Raw genomic sequence first — 21567 nt, forward strand, 5'->3', positions numbered from 1 at the left:
ACAATACAACATGATGAATAGAAATTTACTGGACATCACAACTGAGATTAGAGCCAAGAGTCTGCAAACAGGCATGTAAATAAAGATGTACAGTATACTGCATATAAGGGAGAGAAAGGGAGGGAAAGAAGGTGCAAGTATGATCTGCATACATAAGCTGGGCCTACATTTGACTTTTTAATTATGCTTTAACACGTTAATTAGCAGATGTCGATTCACACAATTTGGTCACTGAAAATCTACAATTTAAAGACCAAACTGCAAATCTTCAACTCAAATATTATTTCTGCCTTAACATATATATGTGAAAGCGGGAAATCCCACCAAAGATATAGAAAGATGTCTAAATGCCTGCAGAAGCAAATGTCTGAGGAAAATACCAGGTATTAAATGGAATTAATTTATAATAAATGCCAAGGTTTTTCAGGGAATTCAGTAAATTCTCACCTCCAAAGTTACCTGGAAAAGAAGACAGAAATATGTGGGATGTGCGTTAAGAATGAAGCTAGACAGTCTGGCAGGAGTGCCACTGTGCAGCTGGAGGAACACATAAATGGGGCCAAATGAAAGAACCCCTCCATCAAACAGTCATTAGAGAGGGCTAACTTATGGGACTTAACAACAAAGAGGATATGCGAAAATCAGCCCAGGATAGACAAGGATGGTGGAGGCTTGTTCTTGCCCTATGTGATGTCTGACAGTGTGGGAATGATTCAAATTCAGAACTAACATGATTGTAAATTTTTGTGTAAACATTACACAGATCTCCTTCCTAATCATGTTTTACCCAAGGCTGCACTAGAAAAAAATGTTTGGGTCCGACCTTAGCTAGAATTTACGATTGTGTTAATTAACAGGCGTTAAAACACAACTAAACATTCAAGTACTAATGTATTCTAACACAGAAACATTACCAGATATTATTTTAATAATTTTGCAATAATCTCAGGAGGCATGAAGATTTCTTGCACCCAGACTCTTCAATTTAGCATGCCCTAAACAACCCCCCAGTCATAACCAACTCCTCAGGGAGGGCTCAGCAAGGAGTGACATGAGTGTTTTAAAATGTGTCTCCAATGGGAAGAATACAGGTCTTAATATTGCCTATAGGTAAACAATATTTTCTGGGTTAAACCTGAAAAAACTGCATTACACTGAACTAGTGACCACACCTCCTCTCCACACCTTAAATAAATTCCTAATGTTACATTAAACTCAGCTCCCACCAACATCTCTTTACAAGGGTGATTCAGACTTGATACTGACTAGGCAAGCACTGAAAGATGTACTGTATGAAGAACAGCAACCTGGTTTCTAGAAAATTCAGTATGCATACATGTAGGTAGACCCATTTGGCTAGGGTATGCACATCTCTCTCTAGTCATATGTATTTGAGTGCAAAAAATATTTCCATTTTTTTACCATTTATTCTCAAGAAACATTTTAGTTCTAAAGATAAAGGTTTCATTTTTCACCATAGAGCTTAACCATTATATTATAAACCTGATTTCCAAATAAAAACTGCAGTTCTTAGCTCAAGATGTGCAGAAATGAGTTCTCCCAGAGATCACAAAAATGAAAGAAACCTTAAGTGACACAAAGTTAAAATGAAACTCACTGTAAACTGGTTAACATATGTAAAATAGCCAGTTTTATTCATCCAAACCAGACTTTTCCTGTCTGAGGTAGAGTATTATTTTTGTGCAAAACAGATCAGATGCTCTGTCTTGAAACTGGACAGAGAAAAATTCCATAGAATGGAAAAAGTAGTGTGGTTAAAAAAAATGCAAATAAAAAGTGTGTAAGTAGTGGTGAAAAGCAGAAAGAAACATCAGCAAGGAAACTGAAGATAACGTCTAGAAAAAGGGAAAAGCAGGGAAGCCAAGGTGTATAGCGTATCAGACATTTCCATTGGATGGTTCCACAACCGGAATGATCTGGGTAAACATTTTGTTTTAAATTGGGGGAGGGGGAAAGGGTGTGTGCCAACCACAAAACCATCTTTTTAGTAACAAAAAGTAACCTCAACTAAACAAGTGCATAGCCAACTTCAACAAGCACAAGGGCTTATGTCAGTCTTCTACTTGCCAAGATGTAATCTTTGTGGCAACAAACCTTTCCCTAATTAGGGGGAGAAGGTTTTCAGCATCCACCAATCCATTCCTAGTCATATTACAAGTCTGCAAAACTAACACCAAGGACTGGCTTGATGTAGGCCTGCAGCATCCATGACGAATCTGGGTTATTAACAGGGTACACTGATGCCAGCAGCTGATATCTGGGCCCAGGCTCCTCATGCAGAGTAGTAAGATCTAAACTCTTGTAACCAGAAAGGATTGAATTCTTTCCATTATCGCAGTTTGCTAATCTTTTTGAACTATTCCATTTGGCAATTCCCTTAATTGTATGTTTTTGCTAAATTACCGTAGTCATGAAAAGCAAACAGAAAATTAGGTCTCCTAATGCCTCAGGCAGGTGGACAACAGCTGGCCACTATAATGTACTAATGAACTAGTTCACTGAACTGTCACCATCTCTCATTGTGCAGAAAGAGAAGTGACAGTCACCCCGTGATTTTATGTTCAGCTTTTTCTTAGAAAAGATACAACTGTGACAAACAGTGATGAATACATTTATAATACTACTCTCTCAGATACACACAATTATGCACATTCTGGTTATTTCATTGGGAATATTTCAACTAAACTTAAACAGGAAAGAACAATATTAGTGAGATGGTGACTCATGAATTTTGCTGCACCCAAGTCCTTGCATATCCCAAGAGCCAGTGCTGGAGCGAGTGGCACAGGAGCATTGATTGTAGGCAACTTGTGTGTCATTTTATTTATTTATTCATAATTAATGCTACTTTTGATTTTTTTCCATAAGATCTCATACAGTTACTTATGTAACAGGAAATGTTGAAGATAAATTTGATGTTCAGAATTATGCCAGTGATATACATCCATCATCAAAAGATTTTTTTTACATTAATGCTAGGAGAACTGTACTTGACTAATGTAATTTAGCCACCTGACAATTCAGCATACTGCATATTTACAGCATGGACTTTGAGGAACTTGGTGTGAACTCAGGATATAGCAAGGTTTATACGGGTCTTCCTCGCTTCTAAACAGACATTTTTCTTCACTGAAGCTGGACTGGCTTTCTCAGTCATCCCCACCTTCTTACTCATGGAGTCCAATTTGCCTTCCTCCAGGTTGTCTAAGATTCTCCTGAAGTCTTCTTATTTTTCTTTTGCTTCATTTACATCTACCCTCAAATTTGCATTGGGGTAACTTTCTCCATTTAGCTGAAGACTAGATCTTGCTCCTTCTTTAGACTATTGACATACACCCAAAGGTCTCAGAGGTCACTTGAAAATGAGATATGCCATTCCCTTCTCAGATGAGTTGTCCACGCAGCTTTTAGATCCTGCCGTCTCATGAGCAGGGGACTGAGCTTGAGCCCTGAATTCAGATCCCTGCTTTGTAGTATATTGCCAGGACAGCAGATACAGTGCTTTTCACGTCATGAGAAGTTAAATTTTAATATGCAATATTGCATCCTTAAAAAGAGCCAGGTTTATCATCTTGCTGCTTTAAAAGGAAAGAATTCAGTTTTTGATTTAAAGGACAATGGGACAGACATCAATGTTCAATATTCATTTCAAATGCTATTGACAGGATAAGAAGAGTTGGAATTTGGGAGAATACAGATGGTAGGTACCCACTATTAGCAACAATCTTAGCATTAGCATTGTGCAAATCCAGCACAGTTTTTATTTTCCAAAATTCCAGGCTGACATGGTATATTTTCAGTGACTGAATTTGATCACATTGAGTAATACACTTTTTCCATATGATTAATGTGAAAAGCATCATGGGACACAAGACAAAAAAGATGTTATAAACCTTCACTTCTGACTTACAATAGAAAACTCACATCAAATCAAAAAGGACTTCAAATCAGAAGTCAGGAGTGAGATAAAAATTTGCCAGGGAAGAAAAGAGTAACCTCCTCACCATCTGTCATTCTCTCATATCTCTCAGAGAATGCTCTCCTAGTCCTTTCAGATCTGCTGCCCCACCCCCCCGGATTTTTTTTTTTTAAACAGAATTGAGATTAAATAGGCACTATACATTTCTGCCATTACTTTTCACTGAATTGAACTGATGAGAGGGCATGGGAGACAGTCAGAGGGAAAGGAAAGAATCCTGGATCACATAAACTTACTTGGGACCCAGAAAGCTTTCCAAGAGCAGATGTTAAGACATGGAAAAAGCACAGGCCGAGGCTGGGACTTAGAATCACAGAATATAAGGGTTGGAAGGGACCTCAGGAGGTCACCTAGTCCAACTCCCTGCTCAAAGCAGGACCAATCCCCAACTAAATCATCCCAGACAGGGCTTTGTCAAGCCTGACCTTAAAAATATCTAAGGAAGGAGATTCCACCACCTCCCTAGGTAACGCATTCCAGTGTTTCACCACCCTCCTAGTGAAAAAGTTTTTCCTAATATCCAACCTAAACCTCCCCCACTGCAACTTGAGACCATTACTCCTTGTTCTGTCATCAGCTACTACTGAGAACAGTCTAGATCCATCCTCTTTGGAATCCCCTTTCAGGTAGTTGAAAGCAGCTATCAAATCCCGCCTCATTCTTCTCTTCTGCAGACTAAACAATCCCAGTTCTCTCAGCCTCTCCTCATAAGTCATGTGTTCCAGACCCCTAATCATTTTTGTTGCCCTTCGCTGGACTCTTTCCAATTTTTCCATGTCCTTCTTGTAGTGTGGGGCCCAAAACTGGACACAGTACTCCAGATGAGGCCTCACCAATGCCGAACAGAGGGGAACGATCACGTCCCTCGATCTGCTGGCAATGCCCCTATGTATACATCCCAAAAAGCCATTGGCCTTCTTGGCAACAAGGGCACACTGTTGATTCATATCCAGCTTCTAGTCCACTGTAACCCCTAGGTCCTTTTCTGCAGAACTGCTGCCGAGTCATTTGGTCCCTAGTCTGTAGCGGTGCATGGGATTCTTCCGTCCTAAGTGCAGGACTCTGCACTTGTCCTTATTGAACCTCATCAGATTTCTTTTGGCCCAATCCTCTAATTTGTCTAGGTCCCTCTGTATCCTATCCCTACCCTCCAGCGTATCTACCTCTCCTCCCAGTTTAGTGTCATCTGCAAACTTGCTGAGGGTGCAATTAACACCATCCTCCAGATCATTTATGAAGATATTGAACAAAACCGGCCCGAGGACTGACCCTTGTGGCACTCTACTTGATACCGGCTGCCAACTAGACATGGAGCCATTGATCACTACCTGTTGAGCCCGACAATCTAGCCAACTTTCTATCCACCTTATAGTCCATTCATCCAGCCCATACTTCCTTAACTTGCTGGCAAGAGTACTGTGGGAGACCGTGTCAAAAGCTTTGCTAAAGTCAAGGAACAACATGTCCACCGCTTTCCCCTCATCCACAGAGCCAGTTATCTCGTCATAGAAGGCAATTAGATTAGTCAGGCATGACTTGCCCTTGGTGAATCCATGCTGACTGTTCCTGATCACTTTCCTCTCCTCTAAGTGCTTCAGAATTGATTCCTTGAGGACCTGCTCCATAATTTTTCCAGGGACTGAGGTGAGGCTGACTGGCCTGTAGTTCCCAGGATCCTCCTTCTTCCCTTTCTTAAAGATGGGCACTACATTAGCCTTTTTCCAGTCGTCCGGGACTTCCCCGGATCACCATGAGTTTTCAAAAATAATGGCCAATGGCTCTGCAATCACATCCGCCAACTCCTTTAGCACTCTCGGATGCAGCGCATCCGACCCCATGGACTTGTGCTTGTCCAGCTTTTCTAAATAGTCCCAAACCACTTCTTTCTCCACAGAGGGCTGGTCACCTCCTCCCCATTCTGTGCTGCCCAGTGCAGTAGTCTGGGAGCTGACCTTGTTCATGAAGACAGAGGCAAAAAAAGCATTGAGTACATTAACTTTTTCCACATCCTCTGTCACTAGGTTGCCTCCCTCATTCAGTAAGGGGCCCACACTTTCCTTGACTTTCTTCTTGTTGCTAACATACCTGAAGAAACCCTTCTTGTTACTCTTAACATCTCTTGCTAGCTGCAACTCCAGGTGTGATTTGGCCTTCCTGATTTCACTCCTGCAACCCCGAGCAATATTTTTATACTCCTCCCTAGTCATTTGTCCAATCTTCCACTTCTTGTAAGCTTCTTTTTTGTGTTTAAGATCAGCAAGGATTTCACTGTTAAGCCAAGCTGGTCGCCTGCCATATTTACTATTCTTTCTACACATCGGGATGGTTTGTCCCTGTAAGCTCAATAAAGATTCTTTAAAATACAGCCAGCTCTCCTGGACTCCTTTCCCCCTCATGTTATTCTCCCAGGAGATCTTGCCCATCAGTTCCCTGAGGGAGTCAAAGTCTGCTTTTCTGAAGTCCAGGGTCCGTATTCTGCTGCTCTCCTTTCTTCCCTGTGTCAGGATCCTGAACTCAACCATCGGATGGTCGCTGCCTCCCAGGTTCCCATCCACTTTATTTTCCCCTACTAATTCTTCCCTGTTTGTGAGCAACAGGTCAAGAAGAGCTCTGCCCCTAGTTGGTTCCTCCAGCACTTGCACCAGGAAATTGTCCCCTACCCTTTCCAAAAACTTCCTGGATTGTCTGTGCACCGCTGTATTGCTCTCCCAGCAGATATCAGGGTGATTGAAGTCTCCCATGAGAACCAGGGCCTGTGATCTAGTAACTTCCATGAGTTGCCGGAAGAAAGCCTCGTCTACTTCATCCCCCTGGTCCGGTGGTCTATAGCAGACTCCCACCACGACATCATCCTTGTTGCTCACACTTCTAAACTTAATCCAGAGACACTCAGGTTTTTCTGCAGTTTCATACTTGAGCTCTGAGCAGTCATACTGCTCCCATACATACAGTGCAACTCCCCCACCTTTTCTGCCCTGCCTGTCCTTCCTGAACAGTTTATATCCATCCATGACAATACTCCAGTCATGTGAGTTATCCCACCAAGTCTCTGTTACTCCAATCACATCATAATTCCTTGACTGTGCCAGGACTTCCAGTTCTCCCTGCTTGTTTCCCAGGCTTCTTGCATTTGTGTATAGGCACTTGAGATAACTCACTGATCATCCCTCTTTCTCAGTATGAGGCAGGAGATCTGCCCTCTCGCACGCTCCTGCTTCCTCCCGGTATCCCACTTCCACACTTACCTGAGGGCTGTGGTCTCCTTCCCCCAGTGAACCTAGTTTAAAACCCTCCTCACTAGGTTAGCCAGTCTGCTTGCAAAGATGCTCTTCCCTCTCTTCTTAACTATGTTTAACTAACTTCAGAAACATATTATAAGGAAAAAAAAACACTGGGCCTGACAGTGTGCTGTGCCAGCGGGATCAGATGGTTTGCTTAAATCATAAGCTAATAAACCTTTTTGCAAAATAAAGAGGGAATGAATTATGGTTTCACAACAGACCCATTTTCTTTAAGAAAGCAGTGGGTTGCTTTAGGTGCTGTCAAAGACTACATCCAAGACATTTTTCAACTGTGTTGTCTATTGTGCTGAATAGAGAAAACAATTTTCTGAACTCTCACACAGATACTTGGAAAACTGTCCAGTCATCACTTCTTGGGAGAGGCGAATGCAAGAACTTCAGAAAAGGTTAAAAAAAAAAAAAAAAAAAAGATTAACCAGTAGTAAGCATAATTTTCATCAATCAATAAAAGTTAAAATCACTCATGCTATGAGAAGTCAAGGAAGGCCCTCAATTGAACAGAACTGCTGAAAGTCCTGCTGCATTGGCGGGTATGGCTATGAAACAAGCATGTAGTTGGGATTCTGCCTCCACCATGTGAGATGGAGCTTTTCTTCAGTGACAGCCCTGTCAAACCCGACACCCACATATGTGTTAGAAAACTTGCTGGTGAAGGGATTATGGCCACTGGGTTGTCAATTATGAAGATCTGATAACCACTAAAGGCATGTGGCCATTCTCCAAAAAAAAAAAATCATATTTTTGGAGTTTAACATACCCACCCAAAATACACACACATCATATATCATTTTAAAGCTTATTTTACTTAAGTTTAGATGAAGTATGATGTGGAGCTGTCAAGTGCTGCCATACACCTCTCGGTGAGATGAAACAATGGTACTCAAAATGAGCTAGTGTCATTTTCTGCAGTTTTAGAAACACTGCAGCATGACTATGACTATGACCCACCTTGAAGTGGGGTTTATTGGTCAAAGCTACCAAATGACAACATATTAGAAGATTTTTCTGAGTTTTGCATGGGTAAGTATTTTTTTCCAAAAATGATGAAGCCGTTTTCCTATGGCAAAAATGGTGAATACCAATATTTTGCAACATATAACATTTAATGTGTTCACATCGCATACTCTTAATTGTCAAAGTATCACAAATGTGATTGTAATAGTTTTCTATATTTTAAGTTGAAATTTGCTGACTAGGTAAATCTTAAACTGAAGGTTGTGTACCAGTAGCAATAGATTGCTTGCCCACAGTTTGTACTGCATACTGGGTAGATATAAATGCACATGAATCCTAATGTAATGCTTCTGCATTTGTAAACTTTTGATTGTACAATTTAGCACTTAATCTGCCTGGTAGAAGGTTTTAGACTCAATGACTCAGACTTTAAAGCCAGAGGGGACCATCATGATCATCTAGTCTGACCTCCTGCACGTTGCAGGCCCCAGACCATTGCCCACTCACTCCTGTTATAGACCCATAACCTCTGGCTTAGTTACTGAAGTCCTCAAATCATGATTTAAAGATTTCAAGTTACAGAGAATCCACCATTTACACTAGATTAAACCTGCAAGTGACCCATGCCCCATTCTGCAGAGGAAGGCGAGAAACCCCTAGGATCACTGTCAATGTGACCCAGAGGAAAATTCCTTCCTGTAGCAATATGGTGATCAGTTAGACCCTGAGCATGTGGGCAAGACCCATCATTCAGACACCTGGGAAAGAATTTTCTGTAGTAACTCAGAGCCCTCTCCATCTAGTGTCCCATCACCAGCCGATGGAGATACTTGCTGCTAGCAGTTGCCGACTGGCTACATACCATTGTAGGCAGTCTCATCATAACATCCCCTCCGTAAATTTATCAAGCTCAGTCTTGAAGCTGGTTAGGTTTTTTTGCCCTCACTGCTCCCTTTGGAAGGCTGTTGCAGAACTTCACTCCTTTGATGGTTAGAAACCTTCATCTAATTTCAAGCCTAAATTTGTTGATGGCCTGTTTATATCCATTTGTTCTTGTGTCCACATTGGTGCTTAACTTAAATAACTCCTCTCCCTCCTATTTATCCCTCTGATGTATTTACAGAGAGCAATCATATCCCCCTCTCAGCCTACTTTTGGTTAGGCTAAACAGCCCAAGCTCTTTGAGTCTCCTCTCATAACGGTAGGTTTTCCATTCCTCTGATCATACTAATAACCCTTCCCTGCACCTGTTCCAGTTTGAGTTCATCTTTCTTAAACATGGGAGATCAGAACTCAAAGTATTCCAGATGAGGTCTCACCAATGCCTTGTATAATGGTACTAACACCTTGTCTCTACTGGAAATAATTTGCCTGATGGTGAGGTATTTAATTTGCAATTGCCTTTGCATGCAGTTCTAGTTTTGAAATATTCTAGAAACTAGCTTTTTAATTCAGTGACACTTACGCACAGGTCAGTGTTAGTGTGAGCGATGACAATAAACAGCTTCACACTGGGCTTCAACCAAAGTGCTCACCAAATAAAAATGGCAATTTTGATTCTAACATTTAGATCTAATTTATATCTAATTTATCACAAGTCTGTATACTTGTACAAAATGAAAAATGGTGGAAATGACAGTAATGGTAACAATATACTTTGGGAATTTTACTTCTACAGAGAAGATACAGTAGTATATTAAGACATGGAGAATACAAGCCCCCTAATTCTTACATCCAAGAGAGAAAGACTCTCCACAAACTTTGTCTTGACAAACAATCATGCTTTCTTAAATCAAAAGAATGAAAAACTGTCAAAAGCCACCAGTGCTGTACAGAATTCTGTGATGCTGGCAGCAGAAACCAGGAGAGATTAATTATATTGGCAACTACTGGATGAGATTTACATGACGTGCCACCAATCACAGGGTACTCTATAACAGGGGTTGCTTTCAGACATATATCAAGTTGATTTTGACACCTGTCAAAGTGGTACTGAACCCAGGAAAGAAAACAATCTGATCAGAGAGCATCATGTTCACCTGCTTCTATAGCCACCAGAGCAAGCATGTTCTCCAGCAATTAGTCCTGTTGCATTGTTTGCTTGAGAAAAACACACAAGAAAGGCAGGAAACGTCATAAAATAGAAACCTTTGAGAAAGCAACCAAGGGAGGCAGCACTTCAAAGATATGACATGTTGCTCAGAGTACTTGTGGAAGACTTGATTGTCAAGGATGCAGTCTATCACTCAACATGCCTTTCTTCCTCTGTGAGCAAAACAAATCTTAAAGCAAAACCATCTAGTTATGATGCAACAATACAGTCAGCTTATGATATTGCATTTTATCAGGTGATTGAAGAGATGGACAATGATCTTATGTTCAACAAGAAGACTCTTCTCATGTCCAAGGTTCTATGAAGATATAAAGCTCTTTTACCGTCAGATATAGAAACTTCAATATATTCCAGTAGGAAATTACAGGCAAGATTAGAAAAACACTATGGTTCTGCAATTTCATTCCATTCAAGCATGGAGAAGGCAAGTCTATCATTGTTCTATGCAGTGTTTTACATTACCTGATGCTATCCAAGCTGCTAATAATCTAAAGCAGGAATTTAAGTCATTTGAATGTTTTGTTGATGTTATGGATAGCATTGTGGATGCCAAACTAGCTGAGATGGCCACAGTCTATATGACAATTCTGAAATGTAAGGTAGCGTCAGCAGCTTTAGGACAGCAGCATGGTGATCAGACCCTGGATCAGCAGCTGTATGCTGTTGCTCAGAAAGTGAATGGGACCTCCCAAATAAACTTGGTACCAATGTGATCCACATGGGTGGTTTTCATACCCTGAGCTGTTTTACTGCATGTATTGGGAAATTTTGGGGAGACGCTGGATTGCTAGCTTTTTTTGTTGATTCCAGTATGTATGCAGCTTGTACTGCAGATCATATGCTTGCTGGTAAACAATTTAACCATGCTGTATATGGCTTCACTCTAGCACTTGATGCTCTGTGTGCTCTGAAACTTTATTCATTTGTTAAATTGTATGAGCAGGAAGGAGTATACTCATGTAGTTCCAGCATTTATCTTACAAATATTGGCTGACACTCAAAAGGTGTTTGAGTCTGAAGACACTGAATCCTTACAAAATGTAATTAAAGGGTTTGATGAGGCTTTAACAGCATATGCTTCCATTATTGGAGAACGGTATGGGGGGATGCCCAGTCTTCCACATTCAAGTTCTGGGATCATTTTCTCCAGGTTATGCAGATACTACTTCTAAATGTCCACGCAGAGCAAGAGGGTCATTAGAAATGTCACCTAGATACTGTGACAAAGCTCTGTCCTTGCCTCCGTGGGTCCCACGTTTCCTGGCAGATTTTACTAGCCTTAGAGACTCACTGTGACCCTCCACGTAACCCTTCTCTCTCTAGAGACAAGGGTCACAGTCTACTGAGCCATTTTCATCATATGCCAGCGAGGGAGGTGAGGAGAAGTTATCCTTCCTTGCACAGTCTCTGTTGTCTCCCAGTCTCAGTGATTAATCAGGGGGCAAAGGTGGGGGTGGGGGGGGAGCCCAGGCCTACCCTCTACTCCAGGCTCCAGCCCAGGGACCCTAATAGTAACAGCTATGGTAGCTGACCTTTTAGAAACATGACATGTACAATTCCCTGGGCTACATCCCCCCACAGCAGCCCTCATTTCCTCAAGCTCCACTTCACCCTTACCTCAGTGCCTCCTTCCTTGTGCCCGATATGGTGTGTATTACTCAGTCTCTCCAACATTGCAACTTCCTCCCACAACTCCTGACATGCACACCCACCTGAATAACTGGGAGGCTTTTAACTAGTTTCAGCCAGCCCCTGATTGGCTTCAGGTGACCCAATCAACCTAGCCTTCTCCCTGCCTTCTGGAAAGTTCTTAATTGGCCCCAGGTGTCTTAACTGACCTGGAGCAGCTGCCATTTCACTTATCCTGGTACCAGGGATTTGTTTAGCCTGGAGGTAATATATCTATCTCCCACTACTTTTCTATAGCCATCTGGCCTTGCCCCGTCACAATACACAAAAGTGCCATGCTTACATACTTCTTTACTGCAAACAGGCCTCGCTATGCCAAGTGGATACCAATCTACGTCCTTGATATGTTAAATCTCCCTTAAGAAGTAAAGAGTGCCTTTGAATTTGGGGAATTTGCTATGCATCAGACTCCTGGTTCTTTCAATGGAATTTGGAGTCACATGGGCTCAGAGAGTCAACAAAGATTCAAAGGCAGTAGTAGGATTGTAGGACTCACAAGAAAGAAGCCGGCCCTTGTCAAATGGACCCTCACAAGACATGTCCTCAGTGAATATACAAAAGCCATGAGAGAAAGAAGGGGCCTAAGAAGAAGTAATGAAGATGAAGTCCACAAACAAGTCCTTGCCTCTGCATTGCAGAGCGATGAAGAACATACTATACCTCTTATCAATCATGACACCAATAATATGACAAACCCTGGATCACATTCAGAGGTGCTTATCTACATTCCTACTGACCTGCATGTAACATCAGACAAATACGATAGCTAATGAAAATAACATTTGGTGGTGAAAAACAAATGGAGAGATTTGTGAGAGGTGCACTTGATTCTGATGGGAGACATAGCTACTTCAGCTCAGTCAAGAAATCTGGCATTAAAACATTTGCTGACGAGGCCAAGACCACCAAATTTAAGTGGGGGCAAGGAAACACTCTATGTAGCTTCTTTGGCCATGAAGTGACTATTCCTGTCAGTCTTTGCCTACTTAAAAAAAAGCTAAAGTAATAAAGAACAGTACAGGGGCAGAAAGAAAATGTATATTTTAGGCAAAAAGCTATAATTATCTCAATGACACAAAGTCTCCAACAAACACCCTTGCTTTTGCCCTCTGTATCAGCTTTACACAAGCACCAAATCTAAAAGGGCTCTGACTCTGTTCTCTAGGAAAGCTTCTCTTCTCCCCACTCCTCCCCCCCCCCCCAGTGCAACAGTGGAAGGTAAAGACCTAGTTACTAAAACATCTCTTTTGGGATATGTTTTTATATCATTGATGATTTTCTTTTTGTTTTGTTCTTTGTTTGGGTAAGGAAAATCAAATACAATTGACTAGATGTAGGACAGAAGAGATTATAACTTCCACTTTTTGGCCTATTAGACCTATGTTGTCCCATACAGAAGGAATTTAAGACGCTCCTATTCCAGTTGCCTATGACAGAGATCAGATCCCACTTACAATGAAATAAGTGTAAATCAGTATAAATCAAATGACAAGTGACTAGTCTAGGAATAAATTGATGGGGACATTTTATAATTGGTTTAAACATTTGCTTTAGGGAAAGAGTGAAAGCAATTCAATGAAGCTTCTAAAAAATTACTAGAAACCAAGTATTGATTGGCAAGAATATAACATATGGTCATTTAACCTCACTAAAGGGCTTCTCCTAACCCAAAGAAAAGGACAGGAAAGGGGTATGTAATATCATAAGTCTTACCCATTTTCAGCTGCTATACCTGGAGGTATTCTTCATTCATTTATATTTCAAAAGAAAATCAGAACTACATTTCTGGCATATAATCAACCAGTTAAATGAAAATGAATGAAATATATGAGTGCATGTACAGATATATACACACACTTGCACTCTAAAACCAAATTTGGTTTGGCGGCATTTTATGAGAAGGAGTTTCACTGAAAACATCCAGGAGAGGTTCAGCCAAAGAGAATGTAAACTGCTTATAAAAATCAGTGGGAAGCCATCTGGCTCCAGCAGTTCCACCTCCAGCCATAGCTTGGATTACTGCCTTGAACGCCAATAATTTGGTTTATCAAACTTCTCAGTAAGAGATAACTGAAGAAGGGCCAAGGACTCATTAAAAGCAAACTGTCCATCTGTTACATATCGGAGTCAAAATACTGACATATTCCTACAGGCAAAGTCTCTAATTTTATAGAGCACTGCTGTAGGTAGGTGGTCCACCTGCATTTCCATTATAAACATCTATACACAGTGACCTATATCTCTGGTAGAGGAACTCACTTAATTTACAAGAGCTCATGCTATTAAAGATTTTTTCCCAACATCCAACACATCTGAAAAGAAAAGTATTTTGTATTTTGACTGTCTTTCAGTTACAGGAGTACAGAGTAAAAAAGGGTGTTTGAATTTCTTTTGTACGTCTGGAACATCTATGATTAAAATAAATTTTAGATGATAATGCATAATAACCACATTTTAATTTTGTTTAATTTCTCTACCCTTACAATATGGAAAGGCAACCAGGGTAATAAGCATTAGGAAATGATTACAAAGGGCCAGTCTGGTGGTCTAATGGCAGCTACTATTTTGGGAGAAGGGGCAAAATGGAATTTGGGTCTGAAATTCCTCTTGCATTGCTCTTTAGTGACGCCTTCTGTGTAATACTGAGCGCTGGGTTCTTGAGGGAGCTGAATCTAAATGGCTGGGCATTCACAAAAGGAAATCTCTGAAAGTGGTGGACAGCATTATGGGAGGAAAATGAGTGAAGAGATCCCGGGCGAGTCTTTTTTTTTCGTTCACTAATAAGTTATCAGAATTTTTCCTGGTCAATTGATGCTATGAATTATGCCATGGACACATATGATACAGAATTTTAGGTGCCTTGATAACATCTCAACATTCCTTACTGATGTAACATGAGCCCTGAAAGAGTCCTGAATCTCATTAGAATAATTTAAACAGAGGGCAGAGGAGGAAAGAATTAACACAAGAAAATATATTTAAACAGCACACTATTGATGTAAACTCTTAACTGCCAGAAAATCCACAATTTAGCCTCCTATGTCCTTATCAAACCCTCTTCAGTAAACACAGGGCAGAGATACATGCAGTGGCCAGGTTTAATAGGGTTAAAGATAGAAGCAACGTGTGCAAATCTGTGTGCATGAATTTAAGCACCCCAATTAAAGTATCCTGATTTGCAGAGGTGCTGAGCATAAACATCTTTAAAAGAAGTCATTGTTAGATTTAAAATCAGGCCACTAATTTAGAAGTCTAACTTTAGGTCACTATATTTTAGAAGAAAATGGCCGCAGTTTCGGCTATATGTTTGAATGCTTCAGATTTTCAAAATCAGGTCCTAATACTATTTAAGATTATTTGGGCTGGTAGGAGGAGAGAGATTCCATTAACAGTTGGTTCCCGTGAGAGAACAAAACTGGGTTCCTGTCACTTACAACCACTGGATAAATTCTAAAGCCCGCTGCTCTTAATATTCAAAGGCAATGAATGTAAACAAAGTGATTTTTACCATAGTGGGGCACTATCAATTCAATGACTTTCAAAAAATTAAAACTGGCACAACTTTCTTTGAAGTGGCAGCAGTGCAGGCCTCTGATGTGCGTCATTGATTGCTTAATAGTTCTGACTGGGTTTATTTTTTCCTAGATAACCACACCATAAAGTCATAAATATTTGGATAATACAGCACCGTATTAGGGGGCGGCAGCCCGATTTAAGATTCTAAAAATAGCCATCGTTAAAAAGAAGCTATCATCTCATTAGCTTTGAAACAGCAACCTACGGTGTGATTATCAAGGCCCAATCTGAAATGCAAACATTCTAATACTATACTTAGTAAGCCAACAAAAATGAAAAGCTTCAGAAGTAGATCAGAGTACTGGATGAACCAGGGGATTAGCAACTGATAGAAGCAAAAGATTTAGTGTTTCACCTTTAGGTTACTGGTTTGAATCCATTCCTGTTGATAATGAATGAAAACTATTTTATCTGATATCTGCTTGGTGGCTTATGTGAAATGAATTGGTAATTTCCTATTCCTAATAAAGAGATTTCCACTTGGGTTATGCAAACTATGCAAAGTCCAGGATATGTGGGGCAAATCAACTGAATCCTGCAGAATCTGTTTACAGGGGGTAGCAATTGGTCAACCCCTACAAGTTCATTTGGACACTTGGCTCTATAGTAACTCACATCTTTAAGAAAATCCTGACACCAACTCCCTTGTGACATTTTACGTAATTTAGATGTTCACAAGAGTGGCTCATTAGTCCTCTTGGTCTGTCTTGAGCATCTACCGTCTCCACCTCAATGGTTTCCAGGGTGCAATGTGGCCATCCACCACTGTGGTTTCTTAGGGAGACTAGTTGGTATGGACGGCTGTTTTCTAGCTATTGTATTACAGATTGAAGACCTCTGTGCATGGGTGTTGACTTAGAGCTGCCACCTCCTTCTCTCCTTGCTATAAGAAATAGATACTCATCTTGCAAATTTGTGACAACTAGTTGTGATATAACTCTGAGAAGATATGTTCTCATGCAGCAAGGCCCAGAATAAATGAAAGACAAAATAATTTACCACCTAGGTATGTGCAAATGTGAGACCTATGAAATTGCACCCAGGTACTGCAAGTTTTGGGATGGGTGGCAACCTTAACATTGCTCCCTCATAGCCCAGGGTCTCTTATTTGATGCTTCAGCTAAATTATAATACTAATGTTTGTAATATTGCACCAATTTCCATGCCAATTTGCTGAGGCCACAAACAGGATTCCAAAGAGAAGGGGAAGCTTGTCTGTGACAAACAAAGCCCAGATTAAAATATTTGCAACAATACTAAAAAGGCACAGAAAGTGACAAGCTAAGGAAACTGCATTTTGTATTTACATGTACACATCTGTTTGAGAGTACCTCTAACTAGAGTGAATAATTTTAAAAAATATATTTTTAAATGAAAAATCTGCTTTTATTTACATGTTGCTAGTTTACTTTCTTCCAATTTCATAATGTTAAATTGACAAAGTGGATGTTTTGTCCTTGTGTCTTTATTAGTTTCCTAATTATTAGAAAAAATTCAACTGTTGCATAGATTTTTCATAATTAAAATGCTCATCTGCAGTCCAGGGTCACAGTAACTTCCTTGCCATGAGAACACCACAAACTCAAAAAGAAGACTGACAAGAAAACAGCCCATGCACTATTTGCCAACACCATCTCTTTCCAATCGATATATTGAACTTCCACAAATCAATAAAGCTAAAATTCTTTGACAAGGTTAATCTCCAGTACCAGGATTTACAGTAGCTGGCAATCACCTCAAAGTGATTCATGGCAAGACTGAATGTTTTCAGAAAATGTCTGCTGAGTGACTTCATGGGTACAAGTGTAGATGATTGGTGTGATGTTCATAACAAACCTATTGTGTGTACAACAGTAACTGCTGAAGGAGGAGCTATTTAGCAGTATAAAGACACAATTCCTCTGGTCTTCCACATTAAACAGAATAGCTGACTACAATCCACTAGTGATACAATCAAAAGTTGTGACATATGTTCCATATGACTAGTTTTGTGGAGGATAAAACAACCAAGGTGACTAAGAAGAGGAGAGTTTTACCAGAAAAAGAAAAGTACTATACATTCTAAAAATATTGACAAAAGATATGGAAGAAAATAACAGATCATATTATCTGTGGCCCCAAACCTGCAAATGTGCAACCTGCTCACTAGCAGATCCTTGTGCTCACATTGCACAGAGACCTATTGACTTCAGTGGGCCTCCAAATAGATACAGGGATACAGTTGTAGGATCGCAGACCAAGTGATTAAATTCTTTCCCCCAGACTACTCTGCAGCTACCAAATACAAAAACAGCCAAGTGACTATTCTTGTGCCATGCCTCATAAGAAGTAAGGCAGAGTACTCTTGAAGATTGCCTAAAAGTCTATTTTTGTTTCTAAGTGGCCCAAGTTAATGAAAATCTGAAAAGTATAGAGCAAATATTAAATATAGTGTTTGCCAGAACATAATATTAATCTAAAGAATTGCTCCTAATACTGAAATTGGTTGTAATAGCACTTGATTCTATTGAACTGTAATTAGATGGCAAAATGGGAGCATTCTGAAAGTGTTGCGTTATCAACTTTAGCATCATGTAACAGACGATCCATCATTTACCACAGAGGAATCAATACTAGATTTTAAATAAAAGGCTTATACTAGAAGTGGGTTTCTGCCAGCAGTAATTCAATGGCAAGCCAACTCTCCTGCATTGCACAAGTCATATTCCCTCCAATTAAATATGGAAAAACTATAAGTTAGTCAGTAGTGGAATGTTCAAGTAAGTTTTCTGAGAGAAAACAAGATGTCTCAACTGTTAACTTTTACAGTTTATGCTGGTGTTGAATGAGTATGTTCATGTATTGGTGTCCTGCATTCAAAGATTAGAAAGAGCAGCTGGAACAGACTAGGTTTCAAAAGTGTTTTTTCTTCTCAAGTATTTTAATTCTGAAAGCCTTTGAAAACCCTCAGCGAATTTGAATAATAAGTAATTGTCTTCCTCTGAGGAAGGAGAGCCTCATTTTTCTCAGACCCCTTTCTGGGTGATATGGACACTGGAGTCAACTAATGCATCAATAGATGAGGTTAAGGCCAGTTCTACACTAGACCTATATTGGTATAACTACATTGCTCAGGGGTGTGAAAAATCCACATCCCTGAGCGACGTAGTTAGTTATACTGACCCAACCCCTTGTGTAGACAGTGCCATGTCAACATGAAAGGTTCTCCTGTGGACATAACTACTGACTCTCAGGGAGGTGGATTAATTAAGCTGATGGGAGAGCTTCTCCTGTCGGTGTTGTAGTGTCTTCACTAAAGTGCTACAGCAGCACAGCTGCACCGCTGTATGTGAAGACTCTAACTAGCTCAGTTGTTGACAATTAAGGAGGTTAACTCCTCAATCAAATCAACAGGTGCTGATAACTGAGGTGTTAAATGGCCCATTAGCAGGCATGTTTAGAAAGGACCTCATTAAAAGGAAAAAATATAAAGGGATATTTCCCATGCTTTTCAGGGTTCCTTTTATCTCAATTATTTGCACTGTTTTAGCTAGGAGTCGGTGGGTTCCTGTGAGGTGGGCTCCATCTCCTGAACTTCTCGGTTCCAGACACTGATGGCTGCTAGCTGTTCAAGCAAAGCTAGTGATACCAGAGCTCCCCCAGAGTGTTGCGGATTTTTCAGGAATCTTAAATTGACTTCACTGCTTTAGCTCACTTTAAAAAAAATCCTAAACCTACAAAAAGCATTTATTTCAGTTTGATGTTACTTGTGACTTAACAAGGTTTATCAACTCGGGGCTCATCTACACAGTAAAGTAATGCTCTCTATGGAGCTGTGATTCCTAAGGTGCGTTAACATGTTGCACATTAACTGCTCTGTGAAGACCCTGCTGGTATGCAAAAAAGATCTCTTAGTATGCTTTAACATAGTACTGTTTTAAACAGCACTACTTTAAAGCACACCAGAAGGGTCTACATGGACCAACATGCCAGTGCATCTCAGAAATCACACCTCAGGTAGAGCACATTATGCACCGTGTAGACTACTTCTCATTCTTTTCTTTGTATTGTACTAGCTAGGAGACAACTGGCTGCAATTCTGATAGGGTGAAACTCCATGTCTGGAACTCACTTGGATCCTGATTTCTTTTGAAAGTAAAATTCTTTGGGTAATCCTTAAATGTGGCCATCAAGAGAGTCTTGGAATGTTCCCCTATTTGGAGAAAAAGAGGAATACTTCTATCCATGGGGCAAAAGCTACAGATGAGACAATCCTTTGTAGTTTCCTCCTCTCTAGAGCAGGAAGAAAATGTTCTTGTCCTTTGACTCCTCTTAGGCTATGTTTAAAAGCTAGCAATGTGATTCCCCTGCTTGTGTAGTGTGACAGGGTCAGGCCAGATGGCTACAGGAGAGTGATAGAAGGCAAATATATCAGCTCCAGATTAAACAGGTCCCTTTTCTCTTAGTAAGGTAACAGGGGAGGTTCCAGAACAATCAGGAACTTGCTGGAACCAGTTAAGGCAGACAGGCTAATCAGGACACCTGGAGCCAATTAAGAAGCCGCTAGAATCAATTAAGACAGGCAGGCTAATCAGGGCACCTGGTTTAAAAAGGACCTCACTTCAGTCAGTGAGGGGCACGCAAGGAGCTGAGAGTGAGGACGAGTGATGCTGGAGGACTGAGGAGTACAAATGCTATCTGGCATCAGGAATAAGGTCCTGTGGTGAGGATAAATAAGTTGTTGGGAGGAGGCCATGGGGAAGTAGCCCAGGGAGTTCTAGCAGTCACACAGCTGTTACAAGAAACAATGTAGACAGCTGTGATCCACAGGGCCCTGGGTTGGAACCTGGAGTAGAAGGCGGGCTCAGGTTCCCCCCAATCCTCCCAACTCCCTATTGGACACAGGAGGAGCTGACCTGGACTGTGGGTTCCACCAGAGGGGAAGGTCAATGGCCTGTCCCCCGACCCACTAGGTGGATCAGCAGAGACTGCGGGGATTGTTCTCCTTTCTTTTCCCCATGCTGGCCAACGATGAGGTTACCTGAGTGAATGGCAGATTTGAGCCACTAGCAAAAGTGGCCAAACTGAAGGCTGCCGTGAATCTCTGAGTTGAGCAAATCCGCCAATAAGCACAGGACCCACCAAGGCAGAGGAGGAACTTTGTCACAGTAGACATACTCATGCTAATTCAGTGCGAGTATAAATAGCAGTACAGAGGCGGTAGCAGGCATAGCAGCCATGGAGGCACAGCTGAGCTGCACTGAGTACAAACTTGCCTAAAACTGGTGAATATGAACTTACTGTGGCCCTGCTGCTGATACCAGTTCTACTGCAACTACACTGCCATTTATATCTGCACTGGGCTAGCGTGAATATGCATACATGAGCAGGGGAATCACACCCTTAGCTCATAGTGTAGACATAGCCTTAGATGACAGTGCTCCAGTGGGTTTGGTGCAGATTATGTATACAAACTCAAGACTAAATTCAATTATTTATGTTAAGGTCCATGATGGTATCTTTGCAGACATTGTGTGTGTGTTCTCTCCAGGCTTCATCCCTCACCCAATGTAAAGCTCATACAGTTTTCTCTATATAGAGTGGGAAACATCAGATTGCAGTCCTGAAACATAGAAAGCCTCTCCAAGTACTCTTCCAGTTCCAGGCAATGTCTGAGGGTTGGAGTCCTTTCAACCACTGCATCCAGGAACTCACCAGTGGAACCACAGATTTCGGTAAGTTACCTATGCCTCTGCAAAAGAAAGTAAAACTCTTCTACCCTTGAGGCCACCACTTAAAGTATTTTTTGGGGGGGTGAGGGGGAGAATCATTTTTGTTATTCTGGTTAAAAAAGGTCTTCTTGCACATGCTTCCAGTAGCTCCTAAGAAACAAAAAGCTTTTCTGACCTCCATCAATAAGTGCTAAAGTCTGACCAGCCTAATTGGAAAGTATT

At 40.9% G+C, this 21567-nt stretch overlaps 1 protein-coding gene across 12 annotated transcripts in view; it reads right to left on the reverse strand.

Moving 5' to 3' along the window:
• ERC1 (ELKS/RAB6-interacting/CAST family member 1) overlaps positions 1-21567 on the reverse strand; it is a 538100-nt gene that overhangs the window by 189148 nt on the left and 327385 nt on the right. The window lies entirely within an intron of this gene.

This window comes from Caretta caretta, chromosome 1 (genome assembly GCF_965140235.1).
Source record: "Caretta caretta isolate rCarCar2 chromosome 1, rCarCar1.hap1, whole genome shotgun sequence".
In the NCBI taxonomy this organism is placed as follows: Eukaryota; Metazoa; Chordata; order Testudines; family Cheloniidae; genus Caretta; species Caretta caretta.